Genomic DNA, 19,361 nt, shown 5'->3' with positions numbered 1-19,361 from the left:
TTTGCAATCTTCATTTTTTTACTTATATTATGAAATAGTTTTATAAAATTTTAATAACATTCATGCATTGTGTACACGTACAATCTTTTCCTATCTTATAGGATGAATTATAATCAAATGTATGTTATATATTATAACAAAAAAATATTATATAATAATATATTTATAATTACTGTTCCATTCGTTCGCCGGAAGAGAGTAAGTTGGAATTTTAGAATTGGATGCAAAATCTCATGGACTAATAATACATTGTCAAAGATTGATTATTGGACTCATTTTATCGCAACAAACTGTATAAGATTGGATGGGTTGATACAGTACATCCAACAGTCGATTATTTAACCACAGTTAAAAAAATAATTGTATTTAATTAAAAGGACAATGATTATAGTACTAGACCATTTAGGTCTACTAACATCCAATTTCCATTTACAAGTTGTATAGTTTTACGCATTTACATAATTAATTGTATAATAACGTGCTCAAACATTTTGGTAAGTTAGGAAAATAAAGTGTTCAATCTCAATGAATATTTTATTGCAGGTGGTTCTCAGTTTATTACCGGTGGTACGACGTAAAATTTTAAGTTTGAATGTGAATTTTTAAGTTCATGTATGGACACTTCAACTACTAGGATGGCTTCAATTTCACATAACAAACAATGTAATCATATGTTTTGAATAAATTACAAATACGTTGATCTATTGTAACTGTGTAACACAAACTTATATTCGTGTGTTGTAACGGGGCTGTCCCAGAAAGGCGTGGGCTGTCGAGAGTACCACCGTTGTGCGAGTCACGTTCTCATTATGATCGGGCCATAAAGTACCAATGAGAGCAGCTCCGTTGTCAAATATCAGGCTGACATTTCGCCACAGTATTGACATTCTCCTACCCCCCCCCCTCCCCCACACGGCCGACATTCCGTCAGCTGAGATACTATGCCGCCAGCAGCTGAACACTGCTGTGGCTGTGTGTGGCCCTGCCCGGCATTATCAACAATTGCAGGCCAATCGGTCGTCAGATTATAAACTTTCCATTGTTTCTATCGGCTAATTTCTTAAAAACAGAATAACTCCAGCTACTGCGGGAGGTCTTAAAAATAATGATCATTTCACTAGGTGTCATTCGTAGGTCAGAATTCAGATTTATGAAAACGGTTTGCCTTGCACACAGTTTGCACAGTTTTAGTTCTTCTGATAGTACATAAATGGGTCTGTACCAAGTAAACAATTAGTACTTGTACCACAACCGGGGGTACAATTGGGTGGCCTTTTCTTAATTGCAATGTGCCTTTAATTACATTACCCTTTACCTTTCTCTAAGATGCTTTTAAAGACGAGGAAAATATATATTTTAAAAAATATTTCCACGAATAACTAAACACATTTCGCCTATCTTAAATTCGGTCATGGAAAAAAAAACGAGTGAATATAAGGATATGAAATTTTGCAGTAAGTAAATGAAGTATAACATAAGCAAATAACATATATTTTATAAAACCATGTAAATCTCCATAAGTCGTACTTTATGTAAAATACGCTGTTCTTTAGGGTTTCTTATACCGTTGCTCAAATAATCACTTTAAATATCTGTTCTTCTTTGTAGGTCGATTAAAAGATTTTTTTTTCTTGTCTTGATATCTTGAAATATTGCCTAAACACGTTGCTAAAAAATGTTATTGGGATTAAAAGGAAGTTAGTTTTACAGTTATAGTCCAAAATAAATAGTACAAACCATTTACAATTCTGGCGGAAGTGAACAAAACATTTTCGCCCATTCACATAGACAAAATTCCTAAGCTAATAACCTTTTAGGGTGTGTTTGTGGATAGTCTGCGTAAAAGGTTTTAATTGGTAATCCTCGAATTACACATGGAAACTTTTGGAGGTAAAACACTAAAAAATAATCGTACTTTTTCAATGTTTAGTTGACAACATCTAAACCACGCGTTTACAAATTATGATACTGTACCGCGTATATTTTACGCAGAGCCCGATTGTTCCATAGTTTTATAGTGCCGAATACTGTATGGGCGTAAGTTTGAAATCCGTCCCTACCAAAGTTGATACGAACAGATGGAACGTCGGAAACTGACGTATTAACACGACCGAGTGAAAGCCAAATAACGCCATAAAGCTCTTGTTCTATGTCAATATGAGAACGAATCATTATTCTTGCTCCATAGCAAATATGTAACTTCTTTTGTAACCTTACAGTCTGGCTGACACCGCCTGACACACTTTAGCTCGTGTTTAAATTTCATTCATTAGCACATCCTGAGCCTGAATTAGGATAATCGCTTTCCTGTGGCTCGATATTGTGCAATGTGGGCTATGGTAACACATGGATCCATGAATTTGTGCTCGAGTTGGATTCATGTGAACAAGTATTTTAGGTCCTCAACTCACTAATGGTATGTATCATTGGTGCATGTCCTCCATCAACTGCACGTCGCAGAAAAGTTAGCCAAAATGGATTGCCAGAATGCATTCTGCAGGTTGGTTAATACCCGAATCCTCGGATGGGTCCCAACGGAAACCAAGTCCAACAAACATAATTTAGATATCGGTACCTATTTATTGTTTCTTTTAGCCTCGCATTCGTTCTTGTGTTTTTCAATCAATTCATCCATCGAGTTACTAACTTTTCAATCTTTCACCAAAAACAGCCTGTAAAATAATGTTCCAAATTGACATTTGAAAGTGTGTCACTTTTACAGTATGTGGACCGTTTCTAATTATCATTTTAGTGTTTGATCCCTCCTTGGTGCGTCATCGTCACTTTGGTTGCTCTTCCAATCAGACGGTGCTGTCTTCCCTAAGATAGGCACCACAAACACTCGCTCTGCTAAGAGTGTGTGTCGATAGCGCTGTGCTGGCGACGCGATGTAGCAATACAGCAATACAGTGATAAGGTATACAGATACCGGGCACGCACTCATTTCTCACCTACAAGTAGGCCAGTATACTAGGCTTAGGGTATTTACCAGATTAGAAATTGTTTCTACCCATAAACTGTTATAAAAGATAAACGATTGTGTAATAGAGAACACGTTTAGGAGAAGGTTAGTTAGTACTTTATATTTATGATAGGATTTGTAGTCGTACTGGGCATTATGAGCTAAGCTTTCATTTTATATATTTCAATGCCAAGTTCCGAGTACATGCATACATTTCTAAGTTTCTAAATATATAAATAAATAAATATACATATATATATATATATATATATATATATATATCTTAAAAATATAAAACTTTATATTTCGTACGTTCTTTTTGTTAAACATGTTATAAAGTGAAGAAACTAAAATTAACAATCAGTAGCAGTGAAGGAAGTTGACAATCAAAATGGCCGGTCTTGAAAAACTGTAATATATGTTTTTTTAGGTGACAGTGTAATAAAAATTAGTTTATTTTGTGTACTCATTTAGTTCTGGATTTTTGAGTACTTCTTTAGTGTCAAACTTAATAAATTTAAAAAATAATGTAATTTTAATTTTTATTTGATATATATATACAAGTTTTTAGTATATACAGTGTTAATACACACAATTTTGCACTAAATAAAACACAATTTAAAAAATTGGACATTAAATGACAGATCTATGTATGACTTTTATTTAATAACTGTGTACAAATTGCTGAAAATGGCACGGCATTTCTTATAATACCTGTAATTTTGACTAGTTTCAAAAAAGATCTGTCACTGTAATGGTTACGACTATTCCTTTAAAGTAAAATATAACATATTTCTTTGTAGTGTAGATAAATAAAAATAATATAGTAGCAGTATTAATACAATCAAAATAATGTATTTATCAGTTTATACAAATATTAAACGGTTATTAAGTAAATATAATTAATAAACTTAATAAATTGTACGCAACTATATTTCTGTTAGCGAGGGGACAATGTATTAACAGCTGACACAATGTACCTGCGACCACTGTGTATACTTAAGATTGTGTAGTTGTAATTATACATTAGATACACATATAACACGAAATTGAATAAATTACTCAACAAATTTTCTTTTAATGTGTCGTCTTTATTTCCGTTCTACCGCTGTGTCCGAAGCCCATATTTTTACAGCTTACGGTTGAAAGAGATGAGAGGATTCGTTTGTACTTTAACCGAGTACTGTACAATAGTGCTAGAAACTTTCGCCTTCAATAATGCATCCGCCATTTTCAACTCCGGACTGTATGTATATTGAGGTTTCTGCTATTGAAGGCAACTACCAATACTGAGAGAACTTGAATAGTAAACACGCGTCACTTGTATATTATTTTACACTTTCTAAAATTTCGTCAATAAACTAACCGTTTTATTTTGTTAGGTTCATTATAAAACATTCCTATCCACTTTAAATTTTAAATCGATTTCCAATCGCAATTATTTGAGTTTGAGTTAAAACCATGTGATATTTTAGTTTTGGGAAAATAATAATCGTAACTGTACTTCTTATATTTATACCTCGATCTACTCATTAGGTTTTTGTTGTTACTTAGTTTTGACAATTTATCTATTAGATGTATCGTCACTTGTAAACAGTTAACTGAAATCACACAGCCCAAACACTTATAATTCACAAGTACTTTTATATATCAAGCTTTAATATTACACCAAGTGCTTAGCTTAACAAACTTGTGTTTTATACCTGAAAAACTAGATGAATCAGCTCTCACTGTGCCGCTTCGCTCCGGAAATGCCACAGAGACGGGTCCAACCAATAACGTAAATGGGTTCAAACAATAAGCTGATACAAAGGATTCCCATAAGCTTAGACAGTATAACGTAGTAAAAATAAAATATCCAGAAAGGTGTGATTAAATTTCCTTTCAAATTGAAACATACATCACTAAAAATGGCGTGATCGAATTCTATACCGTCGTGGTTTATACACTACATTATTATTTTAAAATTATTATCATTATTATTATTATTAATTTAAAATTTCGTTAACAAAGTTTAAAATTATAAAAAATTGTCTTATCTTAAATTTCTTAGTTTTTAATGAACGTATATGGACGATATGGTTTGTCAGAGAATTAGAAATTTCCACGGATATGTTTATATTAGTTACATCCAACTCAATATTTTATATCAAAAAATCATTTATTATATTCAAATTTACGTCGGTTGACATTAAAACGTTATGTTTTAATAAAATTGCTAGAAACGTATTTACATGTTACAATAGACGTAAAATATAAGTATGTTCCCAAAAATATGCCCATAAAGAACCTATTGTTATAAAGAACCCAAAAATCAAACCGTTACATTTAACCAAAAGACAGTATAACGCATTTTCTCAGTTATTTATCATACATTTATATAAAACGAGATATTATGCTTTTATGGGCCCAATTTTTGGGGGTTTTGATTTTATACTTAAATCAGTTACAGTAAAACTAAACATAACAGTTTGGTAAGTAGCAAAATATATTTTAATATATTGGCATTACAATGTACTTGTACTTGTACTTTGTACTTGACCTTGATTATTTTTTATCAGCTGCGTATAACTAGATGAGTAGCAGTAGAAAATGCCTATTCTCTTATATAAAATTGATATAAGTGATGGACATTCAATTAAAACTCGTAATCGTAGAGATAAACGAATAGGTTCAGGAAATTCCTTTATATATAATTTTGTTCAACTTCTTATCGTGCTTAATTATTTTCCATATTGTGCTAATTTTTTTAAATAACTCAGATATTTTCCTCTTGATTACTAGAATTTAATAATTTCTAAATAAGATTATAAATTCTGAAACGTTTATTAATATTGCCCATTAGCCGTACGGCGCTGTTGGTAGTGCCCTTCGATTACACTCACTGTTGCCAGCAACACACTTCAATAAAGAGATTGCCTATCGGCGCAAGTGCAGGCGCTGTGTATATCTCAATTAACCATATTTTTAGAATTGCAGCGGAGCCAAGAAGACTCTCGCCACTTTATGGTTCCCCGAAATACACAATCCCGGGATGAACATATACTGTAGTGTACCGTATTTCATAACAGTTTATAACGCCTTATTTAGGACGCCCATCCATGTGGGTATTTCTGTCCGTTGTACCAACAATGCAACCGTAGATTTCCCACAAAACCAAACTGTTACAATTTTATATCAATGTTGATCAATAATCATATATTCACAAACCATTTATAATAAAGTTTAGCGCAGCAATATGACGATGAAAATATATTTGAATGCTTTCCTCATATCTATAAGTTGAACTACGTGTCAGCGGCCCTCATACCTGCCGTGACTCGTACCTGACTGGTTTACTTTTGAGGTTTGTTTTACCTACCATAATGTCATTAAATAATTAGTTATACAGGATAATTGATACGTTAATGCGTATATCGGTTATGTTAACCCATGGAATCTGTACGTTTTATCAAATAAAACAACAATCGCTGAACAAACAGCTGAAGAGGGGTCAATTTATAACATTGGTAATGATTTGTTTTGGTTGATTGATTCAAAAACTGGCCGCAGAGAAAAATAATAGCAACTTACACTCAAACGTTCAAGCTCCTTCATGAAACTGTTCAAAAGAAAATATTAGGACGGGAAGAACCTCAGCTTTACAAAGCCCTATGAACAGATCTATGAATCAAACCCCAAACACTTCATGACTTGGAAATTCAAATTGAACTGATGATTGAGTACATACCACATGCATTTTTATGGAGAGACGTAAAAGATGTCTTGAATAGACTACGCAAATGTATTTATAATAGTGGAAGTTTTGTTGAAATGTTATTTATGGATGTGATTTTTATCAAACGATATAACTATATAATTATTTGGAATATAACATAATTTAGTTTTATTCGTCAAGTTCTTTGTTAAATGGGTTTTTAGAAAAGTCAATGATTTTAATCACCATGTACATAGTGAAGTGACTCTTACTCGTAGTGTGGAATTGTTAATATGTTTAACCAAAGTGTGTAAAATAAAATCACAGTTCGCTCTTTAAAGTTCTCATGTATGCATTGTACATTTAAATAATTATAATAATGTTGGAAATAGCTCCGTAATGTGATAAAATGCTCCAACATTTTTAAAGTTTCCACTTTTTAAAACATGTAATATGCAGTGTTAACCATGTAACAAACGAATCGTCGAACGTCACTTCTATTTACGCAAAATGTTCAAGTATGATTTCCTATAATGTTTTATACACGATATATCTCTAATTGAGGTTAGACGTTTCTGCAATAAAAAAATGTCACCACTCCAACGAAACCTTCCAGAAAATACTGATGCAATAATATCCGGGAGTGTGTTTATGTGTTTGTATGTGAAGTGGTTTACGTATAACAATGTAATGAAACAATTAATTAGTTACAGATAAGTAAGCGGCTTTATTATAGGTGTACCTTAAAAAACAAACTGAGAAAGGAGAAGACGCATAGTTTGTTCTTGAATAACGTTTCAATCTGTTTTAATTGTAGTCTCGGCTACTGAGTCACTGTACTGAGGGAATTTATTTATTTATTTATTTATTTATTCAATTACATTGTTTTACACAGTTTGGCCTCGCCAAGTTACATAAAAAACTTGTCGGCGAGGTCCAGCGATATTTCCTTACTTCTACTGCTCCACTTCTACTGGCAATAATGTCTTTAATAAGTTGTATCGCTTAAATCAATTTACTAAATTAAACTACTAATGACGATTTATTTGCGGTTTAGGGCAGGCATCATGTTTCTATTTATATTTGGCAATTGTATGAATATGGTTTGAACTTGATATAACAATAACAATAACAATAAAATAATATAACGATTACATAACGAAAAACAATATAAATTACAATAACATGGTTAGATATTTGAAAACGATTTTTCTAATAATAACAATATATTCTTCTAGGAGTTCAGTGGTGTGTAATACGTGCATACCTGTCTGAATTTGTTCCTCTTTGTCTGTCTCCAGTTGTGTGCAGTAGTGTCGTCTGGTCGAAACAGTTTCTGCTAATCGTAGTTAGGTTATGTTTTGTTTTTGGGTTATGTTTATGTTATGTTTGCTCACTGAGTAAAGTGGGTTTAGTGGCTTTTTCGTAGTCAGTGAATAAAGTAGTGTGAATAAACAACAGTCTAGTACAGTGAGAGTGAATCTGACAATGATCACATAGTATATACTATGTAATCATTGGAATCTGAGTAATGAAAATAGTTTTGAGTGTTGTGCAGTGTAGTGGAATGTCAGTGCAGGCTAGTGGGGATTGGGCCAGGCTAGGCCTATTTCTAAGACATCTACAAATGGCAAGTTTTGTCTTTATACTTGATATAGAGGTCTAGCTGTATTTAACCAAATGTAGGCTGCCGATTTAAACTTCTTTAGATTTGGTAAATTTTCTATTTCACTAGGCAGTTGATTAAATAGATTCGGTACTATATATTCTGGTAGCCTGCGCCCATAGTCTGTCCTTGGGGTGTGTATTTTGTACTTAGCCAAATGCCTAGTATTATAGCTTCTGTCCAGGGTTTCCTTAAATTGTTTGTTTTCATAATATATCTGTAAAATTTTAAATATATACAATCCTTAGTTGTCCCTTTAAAAAATTAAAAAACAAAATAGGTTTTAAAGCTATCGTAAACTAGAAATAACATAAAAAAGTTACAATTAATTCTTTTTAAGTACAATATAGATATTTAACATATATGGCATATTAGCATATTATAGCAGCAAAGGACAGTCATAAAATTGATATATTTGAAAATTATTATTCATAAATTATTGTTCGATTTGAAACTATATATATATATATATATATATATATATATATATATATATATATATATATACTCGGTTATTGAAATAACTTAAACACCAATTATAACTGTGTACTTTAAAAGCTGAATGTTTGAATAAAGGGCGTAGAATTTTTCCACAGTGCCACTTTGAAAATACTCCACCGTCAATAATAATTCAAACCGCTTGTATGTTTCTATTTCAGATAACGAAAATAAAATTTGCTGAAAATAATTTTGTATAGAAAATTTTAGTATATGGAAATTTTAACTAATTTTTGTTAATTTTGATAAAGCAAGAGACTAACGTCGGTATATATGGACACTTATTTTAACATTACTCTCTATTTGAGTTTTAGGGTTCAACGGTACATTTGTTTTGCCTATTACGGGTACGGAAATTTATAAACTGTGTTTATTTGATAGTTTCACATATTTTTGACCTAAATACAGATGCAAACGTATGGTTTACAGCATTTGTTAAACTTGAAGGTAATATTTTTTTAATAATCTTTTCACGGAGGATTCAACACTTTGATATAAATTCAAAATATATGCCAAATAAGGTTTGATATTATTTAAACTCATTTACGGAAATCAAAACAAATTCCAAGTATTCATTTGTATTTTGTAGACTAAACATAAAAATCGTAAACTACTAGAAAATTGTATCACATTTTACAGAGCTATTAACAAAATGCTCATATTATAGTCACCATAGTTTTTTATAATCTTTGCTAAACAAGTATACAATTGATAATAATTCAATGTTACGAATATTACGACTAAGATTTTATCTATAACCAGCTGTTTGACGACATTCTGCTAAGAAAGGGACATCTCCCACACACCCATTGCCGGGCGACCCAGGAGGTGTGGGGGTCGAGGAAGACATAGCTCAACTCCAATTGCCGGGTAATTCTCAGTCTGGGTGCTGGACACAACTGCTATTAATCATAATTTACATTTGACCGTTGGAGCCTCCCTTCCTCCCTCTCCCACGATACAATCTTGCACAGCGTACGGTAAACACTTTGGTCAGCTAATGGTAAAGAGGTTTAAGTTACTACCTAGGAGGAAAGTGGAAGCTATTAAACTTTACGTGTAGTGGAAGAGGTCACTAAAACTCAGTAAATTGGTAGTACCATTGAGTTTTTGTGTAGTACTTAATCTCCAAACTTTCTATGGGGTGTTACAAATCATAAGTAGGCTACTGTAATGAGAGGGTTGACGACAATCTTACGCGACGCAATGTCCAAAATGCATAACTGTGAGAATTAATTGGTATTGGGAAAGATTATTTTTTAATATTCCAGTAGAAGATATATGAGCTTCTATGGGTTTTTGGAAATATTAGGAGCAATCTTACCGGCTACAGTCATCTGCTCTGTTTTTAACAAATAACAATAATATGTCTTTTTAGACACCAAAATTATTTCAAGTTTATTTTTTTTAATTATTAAAGGATCCCCGTTTTTACCATAGTGCTGGAGTAGAAAAAATAAAGGGGATATGCATTGTTATTGAGGATATGTTTTGAGAGACACCTTAAAGTTCATAGGGCAAAAGCACGAAAAAATCCGGCTTCCGACCACTCTGTCTGAGATGCACCCATATAGCCTAGAAATATATCAGTTGGTGAGGCAGTGGCCAAGCGGTCTAAGAAGATATCGGCCTTTAAATCTGAGATAGTGATGAGGCAGCTTAAAATCCTCTAAAATCTCTATTGAGCATCTTTATTGATAAATCTTTATTCTATCAGTGCTGCCAAACTTGTACTGCATCGACTCTTCTCCTGTTTTGATCTCTAAACAGGTCAGTGGACCATAAGGACGGACAGAATAAGGCTAAAAAAGGATCAGCATCTCCTTAAAAAATGCAAAATAAAAAATAAAATGGAAATATGGCTTTGATTGTAATCTGTTCGTGTAAAATATTGGATAACTGGTAATCCATATTACAATTTTTGAGTATATTCACAAACTGTATTTATTATTTTATTAGAATGAAACTCGTACATACAGTTACAACATAGCGCGTTCTGAAATTCATGTAATTGATTTTCACATACAGATAATTTTGCGATACTACAGAGAGGTATGTTTGCTTTACATTTTTGTGTTACCACAGTTTAGGAGGGGTTCATTGTAAGGGGTTTATTGTAACAGATACACAAATTCAAGTTATTTGAACCATTCAAAATCCCAATGAACATTTAAAAATGCATTATCGCCGTATACTTTAACCAAAGAAATTCTGATTTTGATCGAATTTACTGTTACCGTTTGCCTTATCAGGTTACTGCTATGTCGCCCCCTCCGCGCCGTTATCAAAGTGTCAGTAAGTGTACAGGGAGGAAGGAGATTTATTCCACTCTGTGAACAAGAAGTGAAGTTAGGATACTTCTCTCAGGGCAGTAAATATCTATTGCAGGGTTGATTTTATATTGATAGTTACAAATAAGGAGTCGGTTCAACACAGGATGGACACAAAAAGTGTTTCCAGGCAGATCGGCGAGGAGAGCCTGGTATTGTGGCCGTGTAACCCTACACCTCCGTCTGAAGGCCGGCGGCGGTGAGGTAACCGTGCTCTACTGTTGTGTAACATTCGCACGGGTCGCTCCGTAGTCCGCAGAAAGCTCAGCGCCGCTATTGGGTGAAGGGATCTCCAGCTCTGGTCGTACTTACGATGGGCGTGGTCGGTGGTCGCAAAGTGGTGTTTTATCACCGTTCACTGTTCCTCTTGTTCCTCAAGTGGTAGTTTGGATGTTGTTTGTAGTCAGCCTCCTCACTTGTTCCTTTGTAAGAACTATTGGGTAAGAGCACTTTCTCTGTGATAGGGCCACACAAAATATATAGAGGTTTTACAAATAATGATACTTGTATCTACTTAGTATCTAAATGATATTAGAATTGACCTCAAGGGTAAAATGTGTGTGTCTACTGAGCGCAAGGGGAGTAGGAAACTGAGAAAGGCCAAAGGAATTATTTATATATCCTGTGAGTGCACTGACAATGATATATTCTGGAGGGAAGCAACAGGTTTGTTATTTAATACGCGTTACCACGAGTGATGAAGTCTTTTCCAACGCAATGTTCACAGAGAAATAACAGCTTGTTAAAAATATTGTTCATCTTTACAATAAAATAGTTGTCTTTAAATTATGTTTAACACTATTTTTGAGTGGAAGCACATATAGTGTAGCAAGGGGATATCCAATAATTATTCGGAAGTAGATATGTTTATGGTATACATGCAATTTTGAGGGTTACTGGCTGAGATTCAAAAGGTAAACAAAATTGCCACTTGCTGAATTTTAGGTTCACATTAATTATATCTTTACAACAATCATCAGATCTAAGGTATTTCCGGCTCTATATTAGCGTTTACCCGTCAATGAGGTTGGTCTGAAAAGTCTACTTCGGTGAAAAAACGACTTCTTGTGGGCGGCATGCATTTAAGCCTCAAGTGCCTTTTGCTCTCCCCGGTAATATACCACGAGGCCAGTTAGTTTAAAGCTTCAGCTGATCTACAAACCGCCGAAACAACCGATTAGGCCAACCTGGAGAAATTCAGTACCCTTGTTCAGATTACCAATGATGGCGAAGCGCTCTCTTGCTATTGCAGAACAATCAAAGAGCAAGTGTTCACTCCTGCCCGTCTCACAATTTACAGAGCGGATACTCTCGGAAAATGCCGGTAAGACTAAGCGTTCAGATATATATCGGCCTGTGTTGGTTTCCTCATCTACCTAGGATCTACCTTTCCATATGTAAGCTTCAATGTAATCACACGCCAAAGAAACTTTGTCATTTTCCGACACATGCAACACATGGGTCTATCTAATCTGCCTGGATTTTCTCATAGTAGTTTTCACTATTTACAAGTTCTAGAAAAAGATAAGATTTTTTGAAGAAGTTTTAGACGATTTATAAATATGTGCTTTAATAAAACGAAAGAAAATTCTCTTTGATCTCAACAATTGGCTTCCAAGTTCAACATGGCAGGACACGGATTACCGTAACAATTCAATAACGAATCCTGCCTTAAAACAAATACCTGCAAATAAAATAACTAATTAGTAATATATCAGTGAAACAATTTTTCCAAAATATCATTCACGTTCAAAACTATTCCAACTATATGGTGTTGCAACTACAAACTTAGCACTCTCTTAGTCTGTAATTGAATGAAGCTAAGCCTTTACCAGCCGGATGTTTGGTGAAGTGTGGAGGTCTTACTTATGTCAACACAGGACGAGGCTCAAGTGGAAGTGTTGGTCATGTTATGTCGTGCTGCGAGGAGGATGGTGGCCGTGGAATCGGTGAATGGACGCAGGTCACGACTGAGGGAGGGCTATGTAACGTAACAAACGTCTACGCTCTCACTCTCCAGCGTACCGTACACCATCAGCCACAGCTTTTCAACTATGACATCGTCTATCTCGGGCTATGTAACGTAACAAACGTCTACGCTCTCACTCTCCAGCGTACCGTACACCATCAGCCACAGCTTTTCAACTATGACATCGTCTATCTCGGGCTATGTAACGTAACAAACGTCTACGCTCTCACTCTCCAGCGTACCGTACACCATCAGCCACAGCTTTTCAACTATGACATCGTCTATCTTGGGCTATGTAACGTAACAAACGTCTACGCTCCTGCTCTCCAGCGTACCGTACACCATCAGCCACAGCTTTTCAACTATGACATTGTCTATCTTGGACTATGTAACGTAACAAACGTCTACGCTCCCGCTATCCAGCGTACCGTACACCATCAGCCACAGCTTTTCAACTATGACATCGTCTATCTTGGGCTATGTAACGTAACAAACGTCTACGCTCCTGCTCTCCAGCGTACCATACACCATCAGCCACAGCTTTTCAACTATGACATTTGCTAATTTGGGCTATGTAACGTAACAAACGTCTACGCTTCCGCTATCCAGCGTACTGTACGAATTGATGGAATTTGTATATTTTCTATTTCAGATCTAATTTATGAACTGGTTTTATGTGTAGTCATGAATAAGATAAATTTAACGAAAGTAGGCTAAACCATTCTCACGCGATGAGAGAGTAGAAAGACGCGTCTATAGTCTGAGACACATTAGCATTTCAATACGAAGTCACAGAACGGAAGGCCAAAGTTCATCGTCTGGCTATAGGAATATAGAAATGGGACGCTGCATTCAATTTGAGTGTAAAAGTCGTTCCGTATTGGTATGGCAGTGTCTTGGAGAATAGAGCTGCGAGATAAATCTTTGTGTCGACAGAGAACAAAGATTTTTTGGAACTAGATTTCGGTTCAATTCGACGCCAAAAATAAATAAATCCTGTAGTATTTCGTAAAATAATGTCCTATTCGTGTACGAAACGCGAATCTTATGAGCTGGATAGGAGTGCTGAAGAAATACGATGAAGGAGAAAAATAGAATATTTGGACCAAAAATCTCTCTTTATAATTTTTTACGATATATTCCATGAGGCATATAGCTCATGTGATTATATTTACAAAAAACGTCATGACCGGTACATGATCAACATAAACAGCTTAGCGGTGAGAAGCTAATTAAAAATTAATTACATTCTACTCCAAGTCTTCATATGTATTTAAAAATCTACTTCGGGTTGTTTTCAACTCTCAAAACGTATTTTGTGGCCAAACTGTGTAATGGTAGGAAGAGCACTGTGTAATTAGCGATGTAATGTCGGCCGTGTCCTGTTACAAAATGTGCGATGTGACCGCGGTCTATTCGGTAATGATCTGGAGCACTAACAAGAGGATGAGGTCCTCGTTACACCGGCAGCGGACATCATTTCCTGGCCCAGGACAGGACTGGCTCTACGGTCATATTTCGTAACGGTTACCTTTACCGAGCAGGTCTAGTCATCATAAGCTCTGTATGTGTGTCAGCACAACAGTAAACGTTCTTGCTCTACACTGATGTACTCGTACTCGTATTCTATCGTTTGTCCATTGGCGGATCTGGTAATTTCCGGAATTTGAGCATTTCTTTCAGAAATTCTGAGTTGGAGTTTTCAGTTAGAGATTCGAAGGATATAACAGTTAATACGTAGCATATGTGTGTGAGACGACGATGATACCCGAAATCTGAAGATCTAGCAACACCTTTCACACTTACATTCCCTATTGTGACCGTTGTTAATGGATCAGTGTGGATGGTAGGACCTACTTGAGCGTGGACTGAGGGCTGGTGGCAGGGTGTGGGAGGAGCGAGGCATGTACTGTATTATGCAAAACACTTGACTGATGAGCCGCCACGCCGTGAGAACTCTAATGCGAGGCTATTTGTACGTATTGTATTTCTGTAACACTGTCCGACACTGTCCATTGTTACATAAGTTCTGATTCAACGTATAAAACGTATAACATAAAACTGCGAGGCATGTACTGTATTATGCAAAACACTTGACTGATGAGCCGCCACGCCGTGAGAACTCTAATGCGAGGCTATTTGTACGTATTGTATTTCTGTAACACTGTCCGACACTGTCCATTGTTACATAAGTTCTGATTCAACGTATAAAACGTATAACATACAACTGCGAGGCATGTACTGTATTATGCAAAACACTTGACTGATGAGCCGCCACGCCGTGAGAACTCTAATGCGAGGCTATTTGTACGTATTGTATTTCTGTAACACTGTTCGACACTGTCCATTGTTACATAAATTCTGACTCAACGTATAAAACGTATAACATACAACTGCGAGGCATAAGGTCTGCCTGATGCCAAGTAGAGAATTGACCAAATCATTTCCCCGCTAATACTAACAACATGTGTGATTTTTTGCCAGTAACGATTACAAATATGAAAGGAATTCTGGAATAGGTGAATAATTAATAAATATTCAAACTCACCATGAACTCTGTAATCTGATAAAACAGTTCCAAACTACTCATGAACTCAGTGATCTGGGAATATAGGATCAAACTCACCATGAACTCCGTGATCTGAAAAAAAAACAGGTCCAAACTCCTCGTGAACTCAGTGATCTGGAAATATAGGGTCAAACTCGCCTTCATTTGTGCCGATCAGAACTTGCGCAAAACTGATATCGCAAAACAAAATATATCCGGTTCTTAACGGTGTATCTTGAAAGTGTCTCTTCACCTGTCCTTCATAGCTTGTAACCACAGTAGCTCGTGTTAGCAGTAGCTTCGCATACACTTGGATGCAATCACCATGTGGCAACTATGTATCACGTGATTTGCAGTCAATTCGACCCTGGAGATTGAAATTCACGTTCCTCTTGCTCGTATTCCTGTTGGAATACATTAATTAGTCGGTACGTCAACTAAATGTTATCATAATCCCAGTCCGGTATTCCCGTAGACGAATATACAGAAGCAGTATAGAAGCATGCAGTTGAAGAGACATTTTATTATTCTTAATTTTAAAGCCATCACAAAATTAGTGAAAGACTTTATCAGGCCAAGTCTTTCGTAGGCCATTTGTAAATAGTTGTTCTCCATTGTAATTGGAAGCCAGGGAGAGGACGCTTGTGTACGGAAGGCTCAGTAGCGTAGAACAGCCGTAACTGGGATGCCTGATTTTCTATACCATACCGCCACATGCTATACTGACTTTAGGCGGTATTGATTTACTGAATCACGTACTCAGCGATCTGGACTTTACTAAGCGAACAATTGTGAGAAGACAAAGAAAAGGTGTTGTGCGCAGTGCTCCCAAGGGTCTTCGATAATCGATCTAAGTACCAATGAATTTTCCCATCTAGAATTAAATATCCCGTTATTCATGTGATACCTAATTAAATTACACAAGAATTAGGTTTCATGCATTGTACATCAAAATTAAACAAACTTTTATTTTGAACAATGTTTTTATTTAGTTAAAGTATTGAATTTGAAAAAGAAGATAGATTACGACATGAAATACTTCAACTAATTCTACATTTTTAATTTGCTAAGCGTATGGAATGTTACTTATTCTGACGTAAAAATTGTATGTACATGAATATTTTTGCAATATTAAATATTAATTTAAGGGTACATTGGAAAAATAACGAATTAAATAGATAATATTAACATGCAAGGATCTATATACAATTCTTAGTCTCTATACTTCAATTAGCCTGATGCTCTTCAGTCAACAGAGAGGATGGTGTTGTCGTGATGGAAGTCCATCCGGCGGATTTCAGTGTCCTGTCACGAACGCGCGAGATGCGACATTCGTTACAAGGTTAGGTGGCTGCTGTAATACAGAAGGTGATGGAGACGATGGAGGATAATACATAAATCATCCATCACATTACTTGTGTACCTGAAGCTAACTAGTTACAAGGTTCTGTACAAAATACGGACAGTGTTGGAGATGTACATATATCGTCCATCATATTTCTTATCTGCCTGAATCTCAATCGTTACAAGATTATGTGGTTGTACAAACCTCCGAGTATGTTGGAGACGGACATATATCTTCTATCACATTACATGTATGCCTGAAGCTCCTTAGTTACAAGGATAGGTGGCTAAGTTTAGTAGCAAACGTTTACCATCCACGCCATGACGTAGCTGCCTGAAGCTCAGTCGCCTAACCGGAAGAGGATGAACCGGTCAGATGTGCTAACTGTGCTGCCAGTGCCAGTATCTAGGCCATATACACTGGTGCCCGAGCCAACTGGGGCAGCCACTCACTCGCAACCCTGTCTCAACTCTGTCTTTGATCTTTGTAATCTGCTGTGTAGTGTATGTAAGTTTTCTGTATATTTGTACTGCAATGTAAATAAATACTTGTTTAAAAAGTTGTAGCAGTGCTTGGTTGTACAAACTGTTTAACAATTGAACAATCAAACAGTCGCTATTATAATTACATTACCTGATATAATAACTATATTCCTCTCCTTATGTTTAAATTCATACTCTCTGTTAAGTTACCAGTATATCGATACCAAGAATACAAAATTAAAGTTACTGCCCTCTTTCCTCAAGACCTCCTTGTTAATTCTGCGTTATTGGCGTTAAATACTTAACAAATGTTTACATTTTGTGTCTGTAAGCCGTTATGCAAAGAAAAAAAATAATATGTAATTAACTTAAATATTGTATTTTACGTCATTTCTCGTACATACCCCTAAGCGTAGCTATAGACAGTGAAACATTTATGTAATTTGTAGGATTCGCTCAGAGCCTCTGATGAAGGAAGAACAATCGGATCTGAGATTGTTAATGGGTGTAAAATGCAAAACACTTAAATAATACTAATTTGGTGAAAACTGGGAATTAATTAACCGTCGACTAATTTTAGTTACTGGTTCAATTCCATTGAGTCTGGTATGTTTAAAGCAAAGAATGTTCGAAAACCAGCCGAAGTTTCTTGTATGACTCATTTTCTAAAGTCTGTAAAATAACTTTCTTTCTTTTTTTTCAGGTGAGTATGGAAACTGATTAATATCGGAATTGTTCCTTATTCCTGGGATTGGGTAAGTCCTTACAAGCATTACTTGTTAAGCTGCAATACTGGAGACCAATTATTGGTTATTCAATCTTCAACCACACCATACATTTTACTTGTATTGTTTCAATCATTGTTAGAAAACAGTGAAGGAATATTAAACTGATCCGTAACCCCAAGGAAATTTGCTACCGATATTGAATGAGCGCGAATGTACAAGTTAAAGCTATATGGTTACTGTTCTTTTCTTAACTTTCGTCTCTGGTTTATACCTATGAAAGGTAGATACGCCAGTCCAGAAGTAGCATAACCGGCCTCGCTGAAGACAGGCAGAAGATTAAATAGTTCTCGTGATATTCTGAGGACTACGTAAAAAGCTTACCCAAAATATCATAGAGGGACATGTCTATCATCAAAAACGACGTTCCCTATAGCCTATATTTGAAGTTTTATGCAAAATGTCTATTCAATACATTAGCAGAAAAAAAGACACACAAACAGATAGACAGACTGAAGACGAGTTTTGCTAGAATCTTTAATGATAGCTTGACAGAATATACAAAATTTCAAGTTTATGCCTTAAATTCATTCGTAATATTACCGGTAGTTATCCTCTAATGGTAAGCTAAATCTCATAGAGGAACATGCGTCATCATCGAACACTGTCTTATCTATATACAAATAAACCCATACGGAATATCGAAGGAACTGACATGCATAGTGAAAGTTTACCGACCAATTGAAAAAATGAACCCCAGTATATGTGCGTACTATGCCAAATTACTGTACCCATTATTTCAAAAAATTTGTGTAATCTGTTACTTTCTCGTTGCCACCGCGGTTATCCATGTTGCCTTCCTTAGGCAGTTAACCAGTAACTCCATAATTGTTTTTGATATTTAAGTGGTTTTACGATTTTAACACTAGCACGAAGTTAATTCATGCTGTGTGATAATAATTTGTTGTATTCCTTTATCATTTTTGTTAATAATTTATAATTAAGAATTACATACTTTCTTTTAAACTGATAATTTTTTTAACTATCTGAAATTATTTTATTTGAACTCTAGCAACACAGAAACTCCAGCTACTGCTTTTTAGCATAAAATATTTACTTTTTGCATACGTGTAATACTA

General features: G+C 35.2%; 1 protein-coding gene across 2 annotated transcripts in view; it reads left to right on the top strand.

Moving 5' to 3' along the window:
• LOC124359500 (ras GTPase-activating protein raskol-like) overlaps positions 1-19,361 on the top strand; it is a 342,763-nt gene that overhangs the window by 108,333 nt on the left and 215,069 nt on the right. The gene's annotated exons all lie outside the window — the stretch shown is intronic.

The sequence above is a fragment of the Homalodisca vitripennis genome, chromosome 4, assembly GCF_021130785.1.
Source record: "Homalodisca vitripennis isolate AUS2020 chromosome 4, UT_GWSS_2.1, whole genome shotgun sequence".
Lineage (NCBI taxonomy): Eukaryota > Metazoa > Arthropoda > Insecta > Hemiptera > Cicadellidae > Homalodisca > Homalodisca vitripennis.
Note: the sequence above shows the minus strand (reverse complement) of the source record. Positions and strands in the feature narration are given on the sequence as shown.